Source organism: Meriones unguiculatus, chromosome 7 (assembly GCF_030254825.1).
Source record: "Meriones unguiculatus strain TT.TT164.6M chromosome 7, Bangor_MerUng_6.1, whole genome shotgun sequence".
NCBI classification, from domain to species: domain Eukaryota; kingdom Metazoa; phylum Chordata; class Mammalia; order Rodentia; family Muridae; genus Meriones; species Meriones unguiculatus.
This window is the reverse complement of record NC_083355.1, coordinates 64,757,830-64,783,487: the sequence shown is the minus strand read 5'-3', so window position 1 is coordinate 64,783,487 and position 25,658 is coordinate 64,757,830. Positions and strand designations below refer to the sequence as shown.

Sequence of the window (25,658 nt, the reverse complement as noted above, 5' to 3'; positions counted from 1 at the left end):
ATGCCATTTGATCTATTGTATGGACCTGGAGAAGACAAATGTGGAGAAGTAGGACCTAGTGCAACATTAACAGCAAAGGAATCTCAATGTTCCTCAGCACCAACCAAAACCTCCAACTCACCACAGCAGTGTTCAACACAGGAGAACGCTAAGATCATCCCCACAAGCACATCAACATCTTCCAAGCAGACTGAGGAAAATGGCACTGATAAAAGCACAGGTAAATAACCACAGGTTTCTGAGTTTAAAAACCCTTGTGTAGAGTTGGTTCCCCATTTAAACACAGGAATGAGCTAATTACAAGATGAAGATATAGTAGAGAAATGCAGATTTAATGGAAACAACTCTTGGATGCAATACTGGAAAAGGAGACAATTGAAAGAGAAAAGCATGCACAAAGAGAGAATGAAGAATGGGTGAGGAGAAGAAGAGAGGGAAAAATACACAGAGAGTAGACTGAAAGGAGAGAGTGATAAGGGAACCTAAATGTCTGGTTTATATAATAAGGGGAAGCCCCTGCCCGTGGGTTTAAGAGTACAAGTTTGGGGGTCAGAGCTTATCCTATCCATGCCAAGTAGCAGGCAGGGACCAAGGGATGATGGGAAAACCTGGAAGCCAGATGCATTTTGATATGGACCGATACCTAACAGTCCCCATTGCATCTGGCTCAGCCACAGAGGTCTGAGACTAGAGCTCACCAGTAAAGTATACATGTACTCATGGACAGGTGTCTGAAGTCTGGAGACCTGAGCACCATCACAGAGAATGTTGCATTTCCTTGTCCATGTCCTCCGTCTTTCACTTCCGTGGTCCATTTACACTCATATCACCATTACATCTAAAAATATTGCTCCACCCACTCAAGGTGGCTATAAAGTCCATGGTCCTAGCTCCCAGTCAGCTGTAGCCAGAGCCTCGAGAAAACAAACCTGGCTTACTTTGTGATTCCATCATGGGGAGAGAATCATGGAGAGAATAACAATGACATTTCATTTCTCTCCCAGGTTCTCAAGATGAGTTCTGCTCATGAACAGCAGGCCTTGTTGCCTAAGACTTTTCACTCTTTTCCATTGCTATTCAAAAAGTCAGAAGTCTACATCCTGTGATCCTCGCTCATGATTTATGTGAGAAGTTTCTGAAGTCTGCGAGGAAGAACACTAAAAAGAAAATTGAGACCTGTGGTGTTCAGTGCAGATCCATGGTAAAAATATGAAAGGTCCTGATCTGAAGTTGTTTCTTCCCCTTGTCTTCTCTTGATTACCAAAGAACATATCGAGGGTCTGTGTCCATAGATATCACCCAATAGAAGGAACTATGGGTGACAAGGGCTGGAAACCTTGAATTTGATGACTTTGTATTTGGTTGATTTTCAGAATCCCCTGATGCTTCAATGCTATAGTTAGAATTTTTCATTTTAGTGGTAGCTAATGCTGCTAATTCCTGTTAATGCCAAAAGAAGGCTGGACAATTCCTCCAAGTTTAAACCAGCTTCACAGGGGAAATGAGACATTGCCTTGAAGGCAAAGAAAGCAGGCCAGCAAACAGACAGGAAGATAGGCTGGAATGAGGCATATAGACATGCATGTTAACTAATTGTAAAAGGAAAAGGAGGACTCAATTACTTTGGGGTCCTGCTCTAAGCACCTACTCTGGTAAGTCTAGGAATGTAAATTATAAAAACCTCAGCTTCCTGAGCAGACCTGCTGGCTGCTGCAGGGAGGAGACTAGGACAAGGATTTCCCAAGGGGGACATCTCAGGGTCATCTCCACATCTGTTTCTTGATATAGAAATAACAAGAGCTCCCCAGGTGAAACACTGAGGGGAGGGAGACCAGTAAGAGCCATTCATTTGAGTGAGGGATTCACTTACTTGTGTTATGAGAGAGTGGGAATGAGTCTTATAGGGAATATTAATAAGTTGTTTTCTTTTGGCAGGTAGGAGAGGAGTATCATATGACATGCATAGTCATACCACTGCAAGAAGGATTCCCTGACTATTGCTATGCCACCAATGAGGAAGAATATTTTTATTCAAGAAGAACTGTGTTTCTCACCTTAGGGTGGATTCTTGTAAGCAAATAACCTACCTGATGGCAGGGCTCTCTTTTCCCTCTTAGAAACACCCTGCCTAAATCTTTCTCTGCACAGAGACAATCTATTCCATATCATTTTTCTGTTTAAATATGCCAGTCCATAGCATTCCAGAGTGAGTCATAAGACAACTTCTTATAGTTTTTACAGCTTTTTAAATTTTACTTTTTAATCAAAGCAATTCTGCAAAGTTCCCATTCTTTGAAATTTGGGGTAGAGAATTGCACCTTGCTTTGGATGTGAGGGAACATGGCATAGGAGTCACATCCACAAAAGTTACATATATTACACTATTTTAAATAATACAAGAGAGCTATTCGTAATGACTTTATTTTGTATTTATGAAGAAGCACTTTTTTTTGCACACCCAAAGAGATCCTACCTGCGAGATTTTCAAGTGTTTGCACATGCTGAACATGCTTCAGTTGATTTTCAAGTAAACTCAGCAACTTTCCTAGAGATTTCTTCTTAATGATTTTCTCATTATCAAGTACTGAAGGTCACAGAACAAGAAGCTTTCCTTGGAATATTGACAGGTGTAATCCACAATCACATGGTTTATTTCTAGGTTTTAAGATCTCATACATACTTATACTCAGAACTTGAGAAACTGAGATTATTGAAGCAGTTTCCTTTGACTTTATGAGTTTTGGCTCAATTTAAATTCTTACTGTTTTTCTGAACTCAATATCATAATATGTAATAATCAAAATTTGGCCCTTTGTGCCTGGCAGCATAAATGGATGATCACACACAACCCAGTATCAATTCAGATGAAGCATTTCAAGCTATATATTTCAGGAGGTAAATCTGGGTCCCTATGAGTTTCAGAGAGGAGAGGCCATACTTGAAGTGACTTATGATGACTTGTAAAGATGGGCCAGAAGGGCTTCGTGGGAGAGAGGTCATCATTGGAAACATACACCGTGCTCCTGCATCAGTGAGCAGTTCTGTTGGTTGGGACTGGTGTTTGGTGTCAGAAAAGGATGACATATATTTGTTGATAGGACCTATCCAAGCCATGGTCTCCATTGTCTGGTGTGGGCAGGAAAAATAGTGGTGATTTTGAGTAGAGGGAGAACTGTTTGGGTTATGCTGGGTAAAACCATTTCTTGACTAAAGCCATAGTCCAGAAGTTAAAGTGAAGAAGATTCAAGGCTGATTGAGATGTGAAGATCAGTTAAGCTTAGGAGTTGCTGACATTCAATGAGACAGTGGGAACAGTATGTTGAGGAGGAGTGAGATTTCAGAGATCCAAGTAATGAGGATGAGATGCTGTTGCATCTGGCTCATGAGTTGAGTTCATGTTGATGGCAGTGATCCCCTCATAACGATGAGTAGGGCTTCTAGAAAAGGACTGTGATTGGAAGTGGAGTTAATTCTTACTGTGTGGAATTTAAGGTATTTGTGAGATATCAAATCTATATGGCCATCGGAAGGAGGTTTTGTGAGCCAGGGGAAACCAGGAGAGGCACCTGGGAGACTTCTGCATGGAGTTGGTCTAGGAAATGTGGTAAATGGGGAGAGCTGGCTGCAAGAGAATCCATTTCCTGGCAGCTGAGGTGGAGGTGTAATAAGGAGAATATGGAACACAGTGGGTGATGAAACAGCAACAATGCTGCATGAGTACTGGTTCAGAGGTTCCCAAAACCTCACAGCAAGGAGAATTGAAGAATTAGTTCTTCATGTGACTCACAGATAGGCTTCAGCAGAGAGAATATTGATATCCCTGCTAGGGTTCTGAGGATGTTGGCTAATGGATTTTAAATCATGGTAGGGAAAGACTTCAAGGTTTAGCAGATTCTTAGAAATCTGGGTATAATGGCACCATCACGGAATTTTAGCACTCAGGAGGATGAGGCTGCTGCATAGTGATTTAGAACCAACCTGGGCTAATAGTAAGACTGTCCCTCAAAACAAAAGTCATCTAATGAAGGTCATGGGTATTTTTAGAATCTGTCATTACTGTCATACTAAACTTGGATCTGACCCCTAGATTCTTGGAGAAGTAATTATGAGTCTGTTCTTGATAGAACTTAGTTAAGAGAGTACTGACAGCTGAGGGAACTGTCAGACAGTATGAACATGGTTTTACCTTGATGATGTTGGTTTTCTTGATTTTACATTTTCTTTGACTTCACTTTAGATTTTCAAATCAGTGATACTTAAAATATAGCTAACTTGTGAGTATACATATATGAGCAGTACAGTTTAATAGCTCAAGGAATAAATTTGATGTGTATACACAACTTAAAGAAGGAAACAGGTATATACCAGGAGCCTAGTCCAAATTCCTTCCTTCTGTCCTCCAGATAGAATTTTGCTTTCACCATGTATTCCTGCATTCCAGTAGTGATCGCATCCTACATGTGCCTCCCACCATGCCAACAGGACTTGAAATGCAACGGCTAGATATGTAACTTTTACCTTTGCCTTCCTTGGCTTAACATCTGCAGGATTCATCCCCACTCTAACATGCAATTGTCTGATGTGTTTTTATACTGTTGAACCAGTTAAAAGGAGGAGGGAAGAAAAGGAAAGAGGGGTAAATCAAGTGACAGTAGTACAGTACCACCTCTTAAGGGTGGTACTCCTTCAGGAGCAGAAGGTACTCCTCTTCCCATAGGGAGTAATCACATGGGGTTCAGTAATCACATGCGGCAGCAGTGAAGGCAGACAAATGAAGACTCAGAGAGATCGTTGAACCAATATTTGTAATGGTCATCCAAAAGCTTGATGAGGAAGGACTCAGTCTGCTGTTTGTAGCAGGGAAGCAGATGTGAGTTAGAAACTGAAGGATAAAACTTGAAATGGTTACCTTTTAGATATCAGGTATAACTAAACATGGATTAATAAAAGAGTCTTATTTTCAGTGAGGGACAAGATAAAATTATAGAGAGAAACTTAGCATATTTTACCCTTTATGATTTAGGAGGACAGAACAGATTGTTTCCTTTTCCTTCTCCACTGAGCAGAAAAGTGTTTCCCTTGAATGATTTGAGGAATCTTGGTAAGGGTCAATTGTTGAAGCTGGTTGGGCTTGCCTTTCTTGGTGAATCTGACCTGGCTGGCTATGCTCACTTGCAATTCTTGTCTTCTTTTGTTTTTGTAGACCCATCCAACCAAGAGAGCATTCTTATCAAGTGTGGACCTACACACCTATTTTTGCTACCAGCAGATGCTGCCTGAGTCCATCACAGTGGTGTGTGCCCCCAAATACAAAAAGCAACTGTGTGAGTTTCAAATCTGTTAGGTACAAGAGCAAAATGCTTTCATGGTTGAAAATTATTTAAAATTTATCTATAGAGTGTCTTACCTGATTACTATTAAAGCATTCAGTTAAGGGCAACATTCTAATTCATACTAGCTGCTTTATAAAAATATGGTGATATCACTGCTGATTTACTAGGACAAACTATCAAGAAGTAACCTCAAGAGAAAGAGGTTGAAGAAATTCTACACCAAAAATTGTACATGAGTGTCCTTCCCAATGTCAAGATTTTCTGAATTTTTCAGGAGATCTAGTATCAGAAAAGCAGTGAATTATCCTGCTTTCCTTGGTAAAAAAATAATTTTTTTACCCTCGATATTGTCCCACAGTAAGAAGAAGACATTGAATTTTAGCAATTTTCTCCATTGTTTCTCACATTATTGATCTAAATAGACCTAATGCATTGCTTACTTCTTCTTCCTATTCATTTCTATTTTTTAATTCCTCTGCCCACTTTGGTTATGGTGAAATAAAGATCTTCAGAATGACACAGGAGAGTGTAGACAGGTGCAAAAGTAGGAGTATGAGAACAAGTAGAAGGAAGAAAATTCAAACAGAAAGAAAAGAAAGGAAGAACAGATAGAAAAACAAAAGAAGAAAGTCAAAAAAGAGGAAGAAGAGTATTGTGATTAGGAATAGCACACGGAGGACAATGTCTAGGAGAATGATGAAGATGACAGTGACGATTTTAAACTGGAGTAGGAAGATGTTTACAGGTTCTAAAAATGGGAAGAAGAGTTGTGCAGAGAAAAGAGATAGGAGGAAGGGTGAGAAGAGTGAGTGAAAGAGAAATAGGGAGAGGGATCTAAGAAAGGAGAGGAGACAGGAAACAAAAATTAAAAAGGAAGGAAAGATGAGAGAAAGGTTGATGAGAGGGAAGAGACCTAAGGGCATAACTGATTTACTGTGAGTCTACTTTTTCATTTCCAAACTATAATTTTCACACTGACAGCTACTGGACTAAAAGAAATTCCCTACTGCTCCAGGAGGGGTTTCTGTCCTTATAGAGAAGACACTCCTCTCTTCTGTGTATGTGTCTTTGTACAATGAATCAAGACCTTGGTCTCAGCCAGGACATAGAGCTGATAACGTTTCTCATCGTTTCTGGTCCATTTGGAAGTTCAGCATCATTGGTCACATTCCTAAAAATCCACAATTACTATGTAATTAGAAAGTTTTGCTCAACCTGATAAAACAGGGTGAGATGAATGGGGAGGAAGTCCCCCCCATCAGTGGACTTGGAAAGGGGAAGGGCGGAGAGGGAGGAAGGGAGGGTGGGATTGGGAGGGATTGAAGGCTCAGGATACAGCTAGGATACAGAGTTAATAAAATGTAACTAATAAAAAAAATAAAAATTAAAAAAAATCTTTTTGCAATGAGAAGTTTCCTCTCATTGACATCCTGGTCATTCATGGTCTTTCAGAGTAGTGACCCTTACTAATCTTTTACCTAATATCTGTGGATTTTAATACAATGTGACTTTCCAGGGCTCTTGAGAGAATAATGGAAGTAGGACTGGGGTGTACATCAGGGTCAGAGTGTGAGCACAGCATGCTAGAGACCCTGGATTCCATTTCCAATATTATGGGGAAAAGAAGTAAGAGACAGAGTATGGAATCCACTAGCTTTTTCAATGTTTATTACATGTTAGCTTGTTCTTCACCAGTATTGGTTATTCCCAGCCCAAATGCTAGGATCCAAGAAGCAGAAAGACACTTAATGAATAGTAGAGGAGAGTCAGATGGATAGAGCAGGTGGGATGTACTGGCAGGCTGTGTGGAAGAAGCCAGCAGAAACACAGACTCTAAACTTTGCTGTGTAGATATAGTTGAAGTTTAGTTTTGTCATGGAATATTTTGTTTTCTCCGTCTGTGTTGATTGAAAGCTTTCCTGGGTATAGTAGTCTGGGTTGGCATCTGTGCTCACTTATAGTCTGCTTGACATCTGCCAGGCCTTTCTGGCCTTCATAGCTTCTGTTGAAAAGTCTGGTGTGATTCTCACACCAGGTCTGCTTTTGTAGGTTACTTGTGCTCTTTACCTCACTGCTTTAAATATTTTCTCTTTGCTCTCTAGATTTAGTGTTTTGACTATTATGTGCACTGAGGAGTTTCCTTTCTGGTCTTGTCTATTTGGTGTTTATGGACATCTCTTTCTTTAAGCTGGGCAATTTTTTTCTATGATTTTCTTGAAAATATTTTCTGGACCTTGGAGTCTGGAATCTTCTTTTTCATCTATTCCTTTTATTCTTAGATTTCCTCTTTTCATGGAAACCTTGATTTCTTGGATGTTTTGTGTTTGGAACTTTTCTGATTTTACTTTTTCATTGAGAGATGATTCAATTTCTGCAACTATATCTTCAGTGTCTGAGATTCTCTCTTGTATTCTATTGGTGATGGTTGCCTATGTGGTTCCTGATCTTTTCATTAAGTTTTCCAGCTACAGTGTTTTCTCTGTTTGTGTTTTCTTTATTGATTCTAATTCTCTTTTCACGTCTTGCACTATTTCTTTCACTGTTTTAATGTGGTTTCCTGTCTTTCAATGTTGGCCTCTATTTTTTGTTGGTGTCCTCTTTCTATGCCACTGCGTGTGCCTGTATTTGTTTGGCTGTATTTGCCCGAATTTCTTTCAGAGCTTTGTTCATTTCTTCTTTATGTGCCTTTAATAACTGGATAAGCCTAGAATTGAGATCATTTTCCTGTGTTTCTAATGAATTAGCAAATGCATTGCTTCTGGGGGTTTCTGGTGAAGCCATGAGATCCTGATTGTTGTTGGATATGTTTTTAACTGACCTTTAGCCATCTGCTTTTCTGTAACACTATTTGTTCTTGGAGTCTGTACTTCAGATTGGGGCCATCTGTCTCTGGTGCCTGGAGTATTCTTCAGGAAGATGAGAGATGTCCACTGGTTTGAGAGTGGATATTGGTGTTTCAGCTCTAGCTAAGGGATGAATGTTGCAGGTGAATGTGTGTAAGAGTGAGTGGGTGCTTGGAAGTATTCCTTGAAGGACAGAGTGTTAGGGCTTGTAGATGACTGGAAGAGGGAGCTTAAGTGCAGTAGAGTGTGCAGGTGCTGGTGCTGTTCACATATGCAACACACATGCACAGGTGTCCTGAGTACCTCAGTGGCCTACAGGCCTGTCTTATTCTTCTCCAAGTATTATATCTGTCTGGACTCCAGGAGTTGTTTGCCTTGACTCCCCTGGTAAACCCAGAGAACATGAGCTTCAATGCTGAGAATGCAGTCCCAAGAATCTCTATTTTGCTCACATTGAGTGGGTGGGAAGGATCTGATATTTGGCTGCTAATATAGAGTAACCCTGGACCTGGAGCTCTACATGCAATCACATGCACTCATTTGCTAGCAGGCCTATGCAGAAAAAACAGGGGATTCCTCTGTTCTCTTCTCTCAGATATAGGCTTGAGGCGCTACAGGCCAAGTTCTACATGCAGCTATACAGGCTTCCCAGTGTCTCCCAGTGCTGACTGTATGGGCCTTCCAGGTCTGCAGCAGTGGTGGCTGGGTGGCAGCTACCCCTCCAGGAGCCTCCATGCTCCTTGACTGACAAAAAGGAAATGGCTACCACAGGTAAGGGTCTCCCTGCCCAGTGGACACCACTGAGCTGACAGATCTGCTACACTCTCATTTGTCCCTGCAGGCCAAAATCTGAGAGTAAAGAACAAGGTGAACATTGTGTGCTTTCTGATTTGGCCTGCTAGCATGTGAGGATGCCTACATGTGAGTACATGCAGAACCCCAGATCCAGGGGCCTGACATCAGATCACTGCCACCCACATGCCCCGTCTGAGCAAGATAGGGATTCTTGGGACAGTATTCTCTACGTTGAAGCCCCTGTTCTGTGGGCCTACCGGTGGAGTCCAGGCAAACAATTCCTGGAGCCCACACAGATATGAATACCAAGAGGACAGTAAAAGAGGCCTTTAGGCCACTAAGGTAATCAGGGCACCTGCCTATGCTCATTGCATCCTCAAATAGCGCCACATCCTGCACATGCTCCTGTGCTTAAGTCTACATTTAGGGATTTAGCACCCTGTCCTTCAAATCACATTTCCATGTGTACACCCAAGCTTCCTCGCTTGCACTTTTGCACCTGTGGCTGAGACTTTTCTCCCTTAGCCTCAGCTTAAACACCAACATCCACCCTCATACTTGTGGACTTCTCTCATCTTCCTGAAAAATACTGCAGATACCAAAAATAGATGGATCCAGTCTGAAGTACAGACTCCAGGAAATAGCAATGGTTAGAGAATAGCAGATAGCTAGAGTTTGGCATAAGAACATATCTAACAAAAATTAGAACATCATGGCTTTACCAGCAACCCCCAAAAATAATGGAGATGCTAATTAATTGTAAATAAAGGTAAATTATCTGTATTCTAGGCTTATAAAGAAAATAGAGGCACATAAAAAAAAAAAACAAAACTCACAAAGAAATACAAGTAAATATAGACAATCAAATACAGGCATGGGTAGAGGCAGATAGAGAGGAAACAAACAAAGCTGTAGAAGAAATCCAGGCAATTACAGTCAACCAAATTGATGTGCAAGAAGAGGCATGATTAGTGGCATATAGAGAGGAAATGGAAAACAACTAGAAGCCATCATGGAAAGACAGGAATCCATATTCAAACAGATGAAGGAAATGGTGCAAGACATGAAAATGGAATTAGAATCAATGAAGAAAACACAGAGAAAACCCTGGAGCTAGAGAACTTAATGAAAAGATCAGGAACCACAAAGATAAGCATCAGCAATAGCACACAGAGATGGAAGAGAAAAATCCCAGGTGCTGTAGATACACTTGCAGAAACTGAATCATCTCTCAAAGAAAAAGTAAAGCAGAAAAGTTCCAAATACAAAATATTCAAGAAATTGAGGACGCCATGAAAAGCCAAAAACTAAGAATAATAGGAATATATGAAACAGAAGATTTGAGGCTCCAAGGTCCAGAAAATATTTTCCCGAATCATAGAAAAAAATTTCCCCAGCATAATGAAAGAGATGTCCATAAACATACAAGAGGCCTATAGAACACTAAGTAGACACACCAGAAAAGAAACTCCTCATGGTACATAATATTCAAAACACTAAATCTACAGGACATAGAAAAAAAAATCTTAACAGCAGCAAGGGAAAAAGACCAAGAAACATATAAAGGAAAACCTATCAGGCCAGATTTCTCAACAGAAACTATGAAAACCAGAAGGGCCTGTGAAGATGTCATGCAGTCTCTAAGTGACCACAGATGCCAATCCAGACTACTATGCCTAGCAAAGCTTTCAATCAACATAGATGGAGAAAACAAAAAAATTCCAAGACAAAACTAAACTTCAAAAATATCTACACAGCACCTCAGCCCTACAGCACATACTAGAAGGAAAACTTCAATCCAATGAAAACAACTGCACCCCAGAGAACACAGGATACAAATAACTTCACCACCAAAAAATTAAAAGAAAGCACGCATTGAAACACGGCAACACCACCAACTCCACAATAAAAGGAAATAACATTTATTGGTCACTATTATCCATAAAACTCAACATACGCAACTCTCCAATAAAAAAACACAGAATGGTTGCATTAACAGGATCCATCATTGTTTTGCATCCAGAAAGACACCTCTGCAAGAACAATAAACACTACCTCAGAGTAAAGGGCAGGAAAAATATTTTTCAAGAAAATGGACCCAGAAAACAAGCTTGGGGAGCTATGGTAATATCTAAAAAATAGACTTTCAACCAAAATTAATCAAAAAAGATGAGGAGGGGCACTTCTTTCTCATCAAAGGAAAAATCCACCAAGAGGATATCACAATTCTGAACATCTGTGCCCCCAATACAAGAGTACCTACATTTGTAAGTGAAACATTATTAAAGTTTTAATCACACATCGATCCCAACACCTTGAAGTGAGAGACTTCAACACTCCACTCTCACCAGGGGACAGATCATCTAGACAGAAGCTAAATGGAGAAATAATGACATTTACAGAGGTCCTAATCAAATGGACTTAATAGGTGTCTACATAACTTTTCACCCAAACTGAAAAGAGTATACCTACTTTTCAGTACCTCATGGAACCTTCTCAAAAGTTGACCATATAGTTGGTCAAGAAGCAAGCCTCAACAGATACAAAAAGATCAAAGTTATCCCTTGCATCCTAACAGACCACCATGGATTAAAACTAGACCTCAACAACAACAGAAAAAACAAAAAGCCTACACACACATGGAAATGAAATGCACTCCATTCAATGACAGCTTGATCAGGAAAGAAATGAAAAAAAAAATTAGAGACTCCCGAAAATTCAATGAAAATGAAGGCACAACTTACCCAAACTTATGGGAAACAGTGAAAGCAGTGCTAAGAGGAAACTTCATAGCACTAAGTGCCTCCAGAAAGAAGTTGGAGATATCTCATATGAGCAACTTAACAGCACATCTAAAAGCCCTAGGAAAAAAAAAAAAAAGAAAATATATACCCGAGAGGAGAAGATGGTTATAAGACAACATGTGAATGCTGTGAATTGAACCCAGGTCCTCTAGAAAAGCAGCACATGCTCTTATTCATTGAGCTATCTTTCCAGACCATGAATTATACTTTTTATTACACCAAAGAATGTAGCATTATCTGTTGAGTTTAACAAACACCCACCATGGACACAGGTCATATTTAGAACTACAGGTACACCATTGATGATAATGGATTCTAAACAGAACATTGTTTTTCACCTTTTCTAATAATTTATTTATTTCCCCTTACCTTTCATCTTCAAGATACATGATTAAAACATGGTCAGATGAAAGGGGAAGAGATACTACCCTATCAGTGGGCTTGGAAAGGGGCAGGGAGGAGATGAAGGAGGGAGGGTGGTGTTGGGAGGGAATGAGGGAGCAGGATACAGCTGGGGTACAGAGTTAATAAAATGTAACTAAGAATAAAAATAAAAATAAAACAAAAAAAGAGCTTTTTAAGTAACATTTCCCAATCATAGGAAGGTACTGTTTTTATAAATCATCATAAAAACAGATATCAATGGAGTTAGGAGACCTCTCTTCGATAAGGAATTTAGATGCATAAAACATACCCTGTGGGTTGTACATGACCTGCAATGCAATGTATACACTGGGTTTATTCAGCACAATAAAATTTTTATCCCATATAAAACTCTATCAACAATATTTCTGAATTAATGAAATAATAATTTATTTTAAGATGAAAGATGAAATTTTAAAAGCTTAATTGTGCTTTTATTTGTGTGAGGTGTCAGGCACATGTACTCATGTGGAGGTCAGAAAACAACTTGTGGAAGTTAGTTCTATCCTTCCACCACATGGGTACTGGGAAATGAAACTCAGGTCACTGGGCTTGGTGGTAAGCACCTTTACACACTGAGTCATCTCATTGGCCTAATAAATGCAGATTTAGTAGAGGAAAGTGAAACTAAGGTTGTTTAAAATTACACTTATACTTTGTTTTCTCACAGTCTTTAAGAGACAATATTTCTTCAAGCACAGCACGTCAACATCACAGGACTCATTTCTCTAGGACTGTAACTAGCCCTGACAATTCTTCTAATACACTTGGTGGCACACACCTACAATCCCAGTGCTTGGAAAGCTGAGGCAAGAGGATCCTGAGCTCATAGCCAGCCAGACTACATAGAAAGACCTTGTTTTTAAAACAAATTTCTTTTTTTGTCTATTTTTATAACTAATTGTACTCCTTCCTATGTGTTAGTAACACTCCTCTTTTACAGTACTTCATTCTTCCCTCTTCTTACCACTAAAAATAACACTGTGGACCCACTTTTTAAAATTCAATGAATTTACACATTAGGGTTTTGGAGTATTTTTAATCAGTACTTTTGACATAGAAAAATATTGAGAGAATCTTTTGTGTCTCAATGGAAACATCACCTGTCAATAAAAAGCTAACGACCTAAAGCTGAGGAAGGAAATAGGTGGTAAGACATTCGGCAGGCGAAAAGGATTCTGGGATAGAGCCAGGCTCAGAACATCCATCTGGCAAGATATGAGAAAGACAGATGCATGGTACCTGAACAGAGGTAACCAGGCATGTGGCAGAATGTAGATTAGTATAAATGTGTTATTTTAAGTTATGAGCTAGTCAGAGAAAAGCCTAGCTATATGGCCTGGTTATTTATAAATGTATATTGTGAGTCTTATGAGTCTTTATTTAGGGAGCTTAGGGTTTGGAGGAAAAACCACTACCATAAAGAGAAAATTAGGAAAAAAATATCTGCAAAAGGGCACCATAATTCAGCCTTCAGATGTTAATTATTGAAAGTGTTTCTGCATGTTCTTTTCTAGTTAAGGTACTTCAAGAGATCATTTATGAAGTTAATCAAAAATATTTATAGCTCATCTGATATGTGTTAGTCACTATTCTAGGTACTAGCAACACCATGATGAACTGAACAAAGTTAACTGCCAGTGTGCAAATAGCTATAGGCAATTAACAAATATATAAGAATACAAGTACTGTGATGTAGAAGTGTGTCATTTAGAGCAATGGGGAGACTAGAAAAAAAGAGGACAATAAAGTAAATAAAGAGTCTTATTGAATTATGTTCAGTTTACAAGGAACATTAGCTGTCTGATGATATGTACTGTTGGTTCATGTTCTGTATCTACATTGTACATTTAATGGGTACTTTTCCATTCAAAAACATACATGGTGCTGTGGAGATGGCTCAGCCATAAAGAACAATTATTTTCCTTGTAGAAGATGCAGGTCTGATTCTTAGTACCCACATGACGGCTCATAACAATCTACAACTTCAGTCCCAGGGGTTCGATTGCCCCCTTCTGACTTCTGTGGGAACTACACACACATGTCTCCACAGATATATATGCTCGTAAACCACTCACATAAAACTAAATAAATAAATATAATAAAATAGACATTCTGGACAAATGTGATCAAATGTGATAGCCCATCTGTAATTCCAATACACAGCAGGCTGAGGAAGGAAGTTTGCCATGACTTCAAAGACATGAAGTGACACCCTGTTCACACACACAAAAAAATTAGCAACAACAGAGAAATACACACACACACACACACACACATATAACCTAGAAGAGAGGGGGACAAGATGGCAGTGCCTGGAGGACACTACATCTAAGGAGCAGGACAATATTTTCTGTACAGCAACCATGAGAATGAACTCTGAGCCCTAAAACAACAGCAATCATGTTTCCCAGGTGAAAGGAAACTCCACAGTGTGAGAATCAATCAGGTCCACTCTCAGGTCACCCAGCCAGAACCTGAAAGAGATCCAGGGTCATGAAGTCACCCAGCCACCAGACCAGAGCAACACACCTGCATGTCCTGATCACCTTCCCAGGCTAAACGGTGGGCACAAAAACACTGGAGACTGGGCACAAAAACACCAGAGACTGGTAGTCCTAGTCACGAGAAAAATCCACAGGAAGGAAGGAAATGGGACTGACCTCAGGTCACCCAGTCTTGTCCAGGACAAGGTCCCACAGAATGGCGGCCGGCACTGCCAGCACTGAGTGGGGCTCCAGCTGCCAGCTGTGAGCACAGAGACTTGCTACACTCCCAACTCTCCTTCACAGACAGAATTGTGCATTCCAGGGCACCAGAGACTGGGAGTCCCTGTCGTGTGGGAAATCCCACAGGGAACGAAGCAAACAAGGATGAAATTAGGTCATGCAATATAACCTTGGAAAAGGTCCTGCGGACCTGTGAGCACATCAGCCCCTTGACATGCTGTGCACCAACTAGTCTCCTGCTGCTCCCATTAGAGCAGTACTCACGTGCCACTGATTACTGCTTGGGTATTGGGGCACAGAGCTCCAACCTAAGACCTACAGAAGCATGGGATCCCTGAGATCAACCCCCAGATAATGCTCCAAGGGCAACCAGATATCCCAAACAAACCTGACCAAACCACAGGACACCCAGGTTAGAGCAGCAGCTCACTAAATTTACAGCAAGAAACCCAGAAGCAGGGCAGCTGTCTCCAGGACTTTCCGGGTGAGAGGAGAGCCCTTTTGACTAACAAGGAACATAGTTACCACTCAGGTCTGTATGCCTGAGGTGAGCTGTGGCAATTCCTGAAAAAGACAGGCCATATAGTGACCATACCCAAAAAGCTGAGGGTGCTTCCTTCAAAAAAATACATCTTCCTGCCAAAGGGATTCTCTCCACCACAGGATTCCAGGAACCACCAGAAACTAACACCCAACACCTAAGATAGTCCAGAGGGTAGAGGCCAGCATAAAAGCTTAACCAACAAAAGACAGAGCAATATGGCATCTCCAGAACCCAGTGATCCAGAGGCAAGTAGCCCTGGACACCACAGCATAACTGAAATTCAAGAAGATGACCTAACATCTATGCTTATGAAGAGGATAATAAAGGAAACAAAAATGAGTAAAAAATTAAAGGAAGATAAAGTCACACAGATTATGGCCATCCATAAAGAAATAGAGGAAGTTGCAGCCAAACAGTTTGTGCCCTTTAGAGAGGAAATACGTAAATCACTGAAGGAAATAAAAGAATCAGAGGATTGTTCAAACAAACAGCTAAAGGAATTGAAGGAAAAAGAGGGAAATACAGTGAGACAGGTGAAGGAAATAAAAAACAAACAAACAAAAAAACGATCCAAGATCTGAAGACAGACCTGGAAAAATTAAAGAAAACACAAATGGAGGATTGTGGAAAGAAAGAACTTAGGGAAGAAAACAGAAACTAAAGAGGTAAGCATAACCAATAGCCTACAATAGAAGGAAGAAAGAATCCACACAGAAACTAAAGAGGTAAGCATAACCAATAGCCTACAATAGAAGGAAGAAAGAATCTCAGGTGTGGATGGGACAATGGAAGAAATAGATATATCCCTCAAAGAAAATGTTAAATCTAAAAAAAAATTGCTGATACAGACCTTCCAAGAAATTCAAGACAACATAAATAGACAAAACCTAAGAATAGGAATAGAGGAAAAAGATTCCCTCTCCAAGACCCAGAAAATATTTTCAACAAAATCATTGAAGAAAATTATCCCAACTTAAAGGAGAGGCTTACAAGAATACACCAGGCCTACAGAACACCCAATAAATTAGCCCTGAAAAGAAAATCCTCCCACCACATAATAATCAAAACAGTATGTATACAGAAGAAAGAAAAACTACTGAAAGCTACAAGGGAAAAAGGCCAAGTAACATATAATGGCAAACCCATCAGAATCACACCTGACTTCTCAACAGAGACTATGAAAGCCACAAGGGCCTGCAAGGATATCATACAGGGCCTAATAAAACACAGATGTCAACCCATGCTACTATACCCAGCCAAACTCTCAGTCCTCATAGACGGAGAAAACAAGATATTCAATGACAAAAACAAATTTCAACAATAACTACACACAAATCCAGCATTACAGAAGACACTAGAAGGAAAAATACAACCCAAGAATATTAGCTGCTTTCAAGAAAACACAGGAAATAATTAACCACACTACAGTAAAACAAAAAACAATCACACAAAATTATTTCCACAGCCAACATCAAAATCACAGGATCTAACAGACACTGCTCATTAATCTCTCAACATCAATGGATTCAATTCTCCATTGAAAAGACAAAGACTAACAGAATGGATGCTTAAACAAGACTCAGCAATCTGTTGTATACAAGAAACCCACCTAAGTCACAAAGGTAGATATTACCTGAGAGTAAAAGGCCTGACGACAGCTTTCCAAGGAAATGGACCCAAGAAGCATGCAGAAGTAACCATTCTAATATCAGATGAAATAGACTTTCAAGAAAATTAATAAAAAGAGATGGGGAAGTTCATTTCATACTCATCAAGGGAAAATTCCACCAGGAAGACATCACAATCTTAAACATCTATGCCCCAAATAAAATGACACCATCACTTGTAAAAGAAACATTGATGAAACTTAAACCACACATAGATCCCCACACATTAAGAGTGGGAGACTTCAACACCCTACTCTCAACAAAGGATAGGTCAACAAAACAGAAATTGAACAATGAAACAATGTCTCTGACAGAGGCCATGAATCAAATGGACTTAGCAGACTTTTACAGAACCTTACACCCAAACACAAAAGAATTTACCTTCTTCTCAGCACCTCATGGAACCTTGTCCAATATAGACCACATAGTTGGTCACAAAGTGAGCCTCAACAAATACAATGAAAATGAAGGTATAACATACCTAAACTCATCGGAGTTTAGGACTCAACTTCATATGGAATACAAAGAAACCCAGAATCATTAAAACAGTCCTCTATGATAAAAAAAAATCAAGGATGTATCTCCATCCCAGATCTCAAGCTGTAATATAAAGCAACAATTATAAAACCAGGATGGTACTGGCATAGAAACAGAATGGTGGATCAATAGAATCCAACAGAAGACCCAGAATTAAACACTTATGGACACCTGGTTTTTTAAAAAGATGCCAAAAGCGTACAATGGAAAAAAGATAGCATCTTCATCAAACAGTGCTCGACTAACAGGATGTCTACATGTAGAAAAATGGAAATAGACCCATACTTATCACCCTGCATAGAACTGAAATCCAAGTAAATTAAAGACATCAAAATAAAAAGGACACACTAAACCTCTTAGAAAAAAGATGTGGGGAAGAGCCTTGCACTCATTGGCACAGGAGACAACTTCCTAAACAGAACACAAACAGTAAAAGGTTCTAAGATCAACAGTTAATAAATGGAACCTCATGAACCTTAAAAGCTCCTATAAGGCAAAGGTCACTATCATCAGAATGAAACTAAAGCCTAGACATTGGAAAAGGATCTTCAGCAACCCTATATCTGACAGATGGCTAATATCCAGAATATATAAAGAACTTAAGAAGTTAAAAAGCAACAAATCAAGTAACCCAATTAAAAGTGAGGTACAGAGCTAAACAGACAATTCTCAATAGAGGAACATTGAGTGGCAGAGAAACTCTTAAGGAAATGTGCAACAACCTTAGTCATCAGGGAAATGCAAATCAAAACAACACTGAGATTTTACCTTACACCCATCAAAATAGCTAAGATCAAAAATTCAATTGACATCACATGCTGGAGATGATGTGGAGAAAGGGAAACCCTCCTCCATTGCTGGTGGGAATGTAACCTTGTACAACCACTTTGGAAATCAATCTTGTGCTTTCTCAGACAAATAGGAATAAGGCTATCTCAAGACCACCTGTACCACTCCTAGGCATATATCCAAAAGATGCTCAAGTATACAACAAGGACATTTGCTCAACCATGTTTATAGCAGCTTTATTTGTAATAGCCAGAAGTTGGCAACAGCCCAGATGCCCCTCAGTTGAGGAATGGATACAGAAATTGTGGTACATTTACACAGTGGATACTACTCAGCAATTAAAAACAAGGAAATCATGACATTTGCAGGCAAATGGTGGGAACTAGAAAATATCATCCTGAGTGAGGTATTCTAGAAGCAGAAAGACACACAGGGGATACAATCACTTATAAATGGATATTAGACATATGATATAGGATAATCATGATAAAATCTGTACACCTAAGGAAGCAAGCAAGAAGGAGGACCCTGGGTAAGATGCTCAATCTTCATTCAGAAAGGAAAGATGGAAGAAAACAGGGAACAGGGATCACCTCAACCTGAGGGGGGAGCAACCTTGCCAGGCTACAGAGGAAGACAAAGAAGACCTGATAGACTAAGGTGAGATGGAAGAGGAGGAAGACCTCCCTTATCATTGGACTGGGGGAGGGGCATAGGAGAAGAAGAGGGAGGGAGGGATCAGGAGGGGTTGGGAGAGGGGGTAACAGCTAGGATAAAAGTGAATAAACTGTAATTAGTAAAATAAAATAAAAGTATAAAAAATTGTTTTAAAACAAATCTTTGTGCTGACAGTGCCCATGCCTCATAGACACCTGTGTGTAACTACCATCTCAAGCTTCACCACAAGAGTATGCCCCCAGGCCAATGGCGCTGCTTTTAAATGCATGTCCAAGCCTAGCAATCACTGTATATACCAATTCCAGGATTGGAAGATGGAGGAAAGAAGACTGGAGATTAAGTTACAGTTTGTCCTCAGCTACACAGTGGATGCTAGCCTGGATGACATCAGACACTGTCTTTTAAAATTAAAGAGAGACTAACTGAATGCATTGTCACATCCTGATACATTCAGCTGGCTCAAGAATTCTGGGTGTAAGGACCACGCATGGACATAACCTAGAACCCCTACACAGATATAGCCCATTGTAGTTCAGTGTCCAAGTGGGTCACCTAGTAAGGGGAACAAGGACTGTCTCTGACATGAACTCAGTGGCTGGCTTTTTGATCACCTCTCCCTAAATGGGAAACCAACCTTACTAGGCCACAGAGGAAGACAATAAAGCCAGTCCTGATGAGACCTGATAGACTAGGGTCAGAGGGAAGAGGAAGAAGACTTCCCCTATCAGTGGACTGTAGGAGGGGCATGAAAGGGAACAAAGGATGGAATACAGCTAGGATACTTAATCAATAAATTGTAATTAATAAAAAATTAATTTAAAAAAGTATTCTGGATGGTACTACAAATAAAGATCCATTTTTAATAGATCCTAAATTAATTTTGATGTGCATGTTTGAAACACTATGAAAAGCCATTTAAAAATACACCTAATTCAACACATGTACATATATGTGTGTATATATTTTTTCAAGAAATATATATTTATATACTTCAAGAAAACTGTTAATATTTTCTTCTTTGAGCATATATTATACTGATGGTATATGAACAATGATGTGGTTTTTAATTATAAGGATTGTCTATCTTGACATCTTCAATTCACTAGATGTTTTCAACTATAATCTCTAATGCGGATTTGTTTAATAATGTAATATCTGAAATCATGAGTTCTTAAAATCACAGTAATCATCCTAAAACTGTGTATATTACTGTATAACATAACAAAAAAGATTTGGGTTTTGTTCTTTGGACAAATGCTAATGTATCTATAATGTTTCAGCTATTATAAGTCATGGATATTAACTTGTGAGAATGTTTCAGGCAACATCATTTCACATAAACACTGGTATATACTACTGAGCCTGGACACACAGCAAGCTATACCACCTAGGTTTTTGTAAAGGAACTTTTACTTGCTTGATTTAATTATCATCTCAGAGGTTTACTACCTCCATGTGTTAACCTAGGCCTGGTCCTGGAAGCTTCTAGCCTCCATCCAATCTAACATAGGCCTAGAATGTTTTCAGTCTCTGAGACTTACTGCTGAATGAGCTCACCCTTTCTAGTTTTTTCTGAGCTCTGGCTGACTGGCTCGCTCAGCTGATCTGGCTCAAACCCCTCTCCCAGCTGACTGATTCAATCTGGCTTTTCTCAATTTCTCACTGAATGGTTGTGCTTGGCCTCAAACTTACTCTAATAATTTAATCTAATCTTCCAATCTTCTGGCTCCTGATCATTCTGTCTTCACCTGTGCTTAGTTTGTTCTCTCTCCAACCTCTCTCTCTGTAAAACTCTCTTGGTAAAAACTGGGTCTGAATGCCACGAAATGAACTGTCATGAACTCATCCCCACTGCACTGCCTCTTAACTCACTGACTCTCAACTGCCTGAACAGAACTGACTCAAACTCAGAGATCTGCATGCCTCTCTCTCTTGAGTGCTGGAATTAAAGGCATGTACCAAGATGACTGAACATAAGCTTTCTTTACTTGAAACTTGCTCTATTCCAGGCTGTCCTTGAACTCAGAGACCTGCTTGCCTGTCTCCTGGGATTAAAGACATTTGTGTTTTCCATGTTGCTAGATTAAAATCTGATGTTTCTACAACTACAGCATCATATAACAATGCATTTTACAGAACACAACTCCATCAGTATGGTGCATACCACTGTAGATAGGTAAATATACTTTGAACATATTTTTAAATACATACTTGCCTTCATATTTCTCCCTTTACTAATTAAACATTATGACATCCAAATCAAACTTATTTTATTTTAGTTAAAATCCTCCAAAAAGAACTTCTAAATTTGCCTAAAATTGTGTATGGAAAAGCTGTGACAAGGGACCACTGAGATGTTTTACTGGTTAAAGGCACTTGACACCAAGCCTTATGACCTGAATTCAATCCCTTGATCCCCAAAATCCACCTGGTAGAAGGATAGAATTGACTTCTGCAAGGTGACCTCCACAAGTGGTGACCTCCACAAGTGCAAGATATGACCTGTGTGTATGAACACAGACATGCATACTTATATACATACATACATACATACGTACATAAATGTAAATTGTGTGTGAGACCAACTGGCCACACATAACTGAGTGATGAATAAAGACAGCATCAATTGGAGGAAAACAGTTTAACAAAGCAATGTCAAAATATTATTTCTCTAGTTCTTCATTTTTACATTGACCTGCACCTTAAAACCAGTTTGTGTTAACAAAAACTGAGTGGGTAAAAAATTATAAACTGGAAAGTAAACCAATCAGCTCAAATAAGGTAATCAAAGACATGGTTTTTACTTCTCAACAATTAGAGAAATATAAGTGAAGGGTTCCTCTGGGAATCAAAAGCTTAGAGAGCAGGAGGTATACTGGAACAAAGTACAATGACATCTCTGTGTGTGCGAGAGTCTAAATTAGGATGGAAGCAAATAAGACTTGTATTTCAAAACAATGGAAATGTAAAGAAATATAGAAACAGAAAATGAAACAAGATAAAAGAGAGTAAACACACAAAAGTCAAAGGGCTTCAGACTGAATGCAAAGCTGCTATTTTAAAAAGATCCATGCAATGCAAAGTGGTGAGAGTAAGATAAAAGGAAAGTGGGTGCTGGAGATTGGTTCAGTGGTTCAGAGCACTCTTCCAAAGGTCCTGGGTTCAATTTCCAGCACCCACATAATACCTCACAACTGTCTTTAACTCCAGTTCCAAGGGATCTGACACCTTCATTCCAATGTACATAAAATAAAATTAAAACTATAAAATTATTTTTAAAAAGATAAAAGGAAAAGGGAAATATAGGAAGGACAGTGACAAAGAAGCAGTGATGGAATTATAGTATCAATCGAAGGGCATTTTGTGCTGAGAAATTACATAAGGCAAACAGGATCACATACCTTGGCATCACATCAGAAGTCATAAATGCAAATATGGCCAGAGTTGTTCTGAAGTACATACTTCAGGTTTTGTACATTTTCAGTAAGTCAGCAAGTTCCAGTGCATGACCTCCATTTTGACAAATCAAGTAAACAAAATATAAGCCATGACAATGCTGTAAAAAAAATGCCTAATGAGACCAATCTAATGGCAATTACCTGGTGCAAATCACATTATGTACCCCACAAACAAAACATTACATCTCAAAATCTTCTAGCCATTTATTTTAGAAAGAAATAAAACTATCATTAGAAACAATTTAGAGATAACAAAATGAAAGTATGACTTACAAAAGAATATGATATCAATGAGGCACTGAAAGAAAAATCCACAAACACTTTAAATAGTAACCATAAGGTATCAAAATCAGTTAACTTAATACCTGTGAAAAGAAGCAACAGCTCTTAGAATCTTCCTGTGGCCGTGCTAGCATTTTCCTGTGGCCGCCTCCGGGACTACATTCCATAGCTTCAGTCTGAGTCCAGCCCAGGAGTAAGAAAAAAAAAAAGAAAAACCAAAATATTAATTATCTTTTCTTGCTCGCAAGAAAAGAGCAAGAAACTAGCAAAAATTTATTACCTTACTTGAAACTAGCAAAAATTTATTACGGTAAACCTTAGCAAAGAGGGAAATCGTGCACATCCAGGCCATACAGTGTGGCAACCAGATCGGTTCTGGGAGGTGCTCAGCAATGATCATGGCAGAGGCCCCAGCATTACCTACCACAGAGACAGCAACCTGCAGCTGGACTGGATCTCTGTGTATTACAATGAAGCCACAGGTGGCAAGTATGTCCCTCGAGCTTTCTTGGTGGACCTAGAACGTGGGACCATGGACTCTGTTTGGTCAGGTCCTTTTGGAAACTTTGTTTTTGGTCAGTCTGGAACAGGCAACAACTGGGCCAAGGGCCACTACATCAAAGGCACTGAGCTAGTCGACTCTGTCCTGGACGTGGTGTCGAAAGAGGCAGAGAGCTGAGACTGCCTGCAAGGCTTCCAGCTGACCCACTAGCTGGGTGGAGGCACATGCTCCGGCATGGGCACAATGCTCAGCAACAAGACCCGAGGAGTATCCTGACAGCATCATAAACTGCTACAGCGTTGTGCCCTCACCCAGTGTCTGACATCGTGTTTGAGCCCTACAGTGCCACCCTGTCTGTCCACCAGCTGGTGGGGAACACAGACCAGACCTACTGCATCAACGAGGCCCTCTATGACTTCTGCTTCCTCACCCTCAAGCTCACCACAGAGACCTACAAGGGCTTGAACCACCTTGATTCGGCCAGCATGAGCGGCATCACCACCTGCCCTGCTTCCCAGGCCAGCTCAACGCTGTCCTCCACAAGCTGGCCATCGACCTGGTGCCCTTCCAGAGTCTCCACTTCTTCACGCCTGGCTTTGCCGCTCTCACCAGCAGTGGAAGCCAGCAGTACCAGGCCCTTACTGTGCCTGAACTCACCCAGCAGGTCTTCGATGCCAAGAACATGATGGCCACCTGTGACCTGCCCCGAGGCAGGTTCCTTACCATGGCAGCTGTCTACCGTAGACAGATGTCCATGAAGGAGGTGGACGAGCAGGTGCTCAGTGTGCAGAACAAGAAGAGCAGTTACTTCGTGGAGTGGGTCCTCAACAACGGCTGTCTGTGACACCCGTCCGCGTGGTCTCAAGATGGCAGTCACCTTCACCGGAAACTGCAGTGCCATCCAGGAGCTGTTCAAGAGCATCTCTGAGAAGTTGCTGGCCATGTTCCACTGGAAAGCCTTCCTCTGCTGGTACTCCAGTGAGGCACATGGACGAAACGGAGTTCACCAAAGCCAGGAACTACATGAATTACCTCGTCCCTGAGTATCAGCAGTACCAGGAAGCCACTGCGGAGAAGGAAGATGATTTTGGGAGAGGCCTAAAGCAGAGTGCCCAGAGTCACCTCAGGCTGCTCAGTTCTCTCTGCTTCCTCCCCCTGCTCATTTTCCTCCTTCAGAGTTTCTTCAAGCTCTGTCCTTTCTTTTTTCTTTTTTAATTGCAGGTTTATTGGTGGCTGGCTAATAGTAGGTGATCAATAAATATTTGTTTGTAGAATGCCTCTTTTCTCCACTCTGACAAATCTAGATTTCTGCTGTTCTGTGCTTTGCACTCTTATTTCTTCCTGGTACACGTTCATCATTAACTGTCCAGTTAACACTCTCCCACCATCTTTTCTAAGATCCTGAAATCTTTTCCAGACCCTATATAGAACCAGCCCAGCACTAAGAACCCAGACAGTAGCTGCCACCGTAAAAAGCTAAGTAGTGGATAGGGAAAGGAGGGTAGAGGGTTAATAAGTAGAGGCCACTAGGAAGAGAGGGGTGGGTTTTCCAGTCAAGGCCATTTAGAGCAGAATCCACTGAGGCTTTCAGTCAATAGGTTCTTGTTTTGTTTTTTTTTTTTCCCTGCTTCATCTCTCAGCCTCATGATAGGAGTTGACAGTACTATCTCCATTGATAGCCTCCCAGCTGTCAAGAGCCAAAGCTGCAATTGGGGCTCTCTTGCCCCTATTGTTACTCCCTTCTCCAAGAGATGTAGCAAAGTGGGTGGTGGTGGGCAGAGCCTTGGTCTCTGAATGTCCAGAAACTGCCCAGTTCACTTAGACTCTAAACTTGGAAAGGTATGCTGCCACCTGGTGTTAGGGAGACCTCCCAGATGGGAGGTGACATCTTTGCTACTGCCATTTTCCTCCTGCCCTTGGTTTGGACACACTTTTCTACCTTTCTGTTTTGTGTTGAACTTGCTGCTTTTTTCATATTGAAAAAATGATATTGCCCCAAGAGCCAAAAAATAAATGGGAATTTGGAAAAAAAAGAAGCAATAAAGCAAGTTATGGATAAAGGTGAGGAAGAAACAAATAAAATATATACTACCACACCCCCCACATCTGACCAATTACTCTGCAAATATCTAACTACTACTGCCTGGATATAGGTGAATGCACTAAATTTGCCCCCAGAAAACTGCTTTGAATTTGAGGAGAGATAAACAAGAGATTAGGGAATTCAAAGTTGATCTCCAACAGGAAGTGCAATGCCTGCCTAGGAGGCGTCAC

At 40.2% G+C, this 25,658-nt stretch overlaps 1 pseudogene; it reads left to right on the top strand.

The window, feature by feature from the left end:
- Nucleotides 1–24,599, top strand: LOC110541631 (tubulin beta chain-like; annotated as a pseudogene).
- Nucleotides 24,600–25,658: the final 1,059 nt, after the last annotated feature.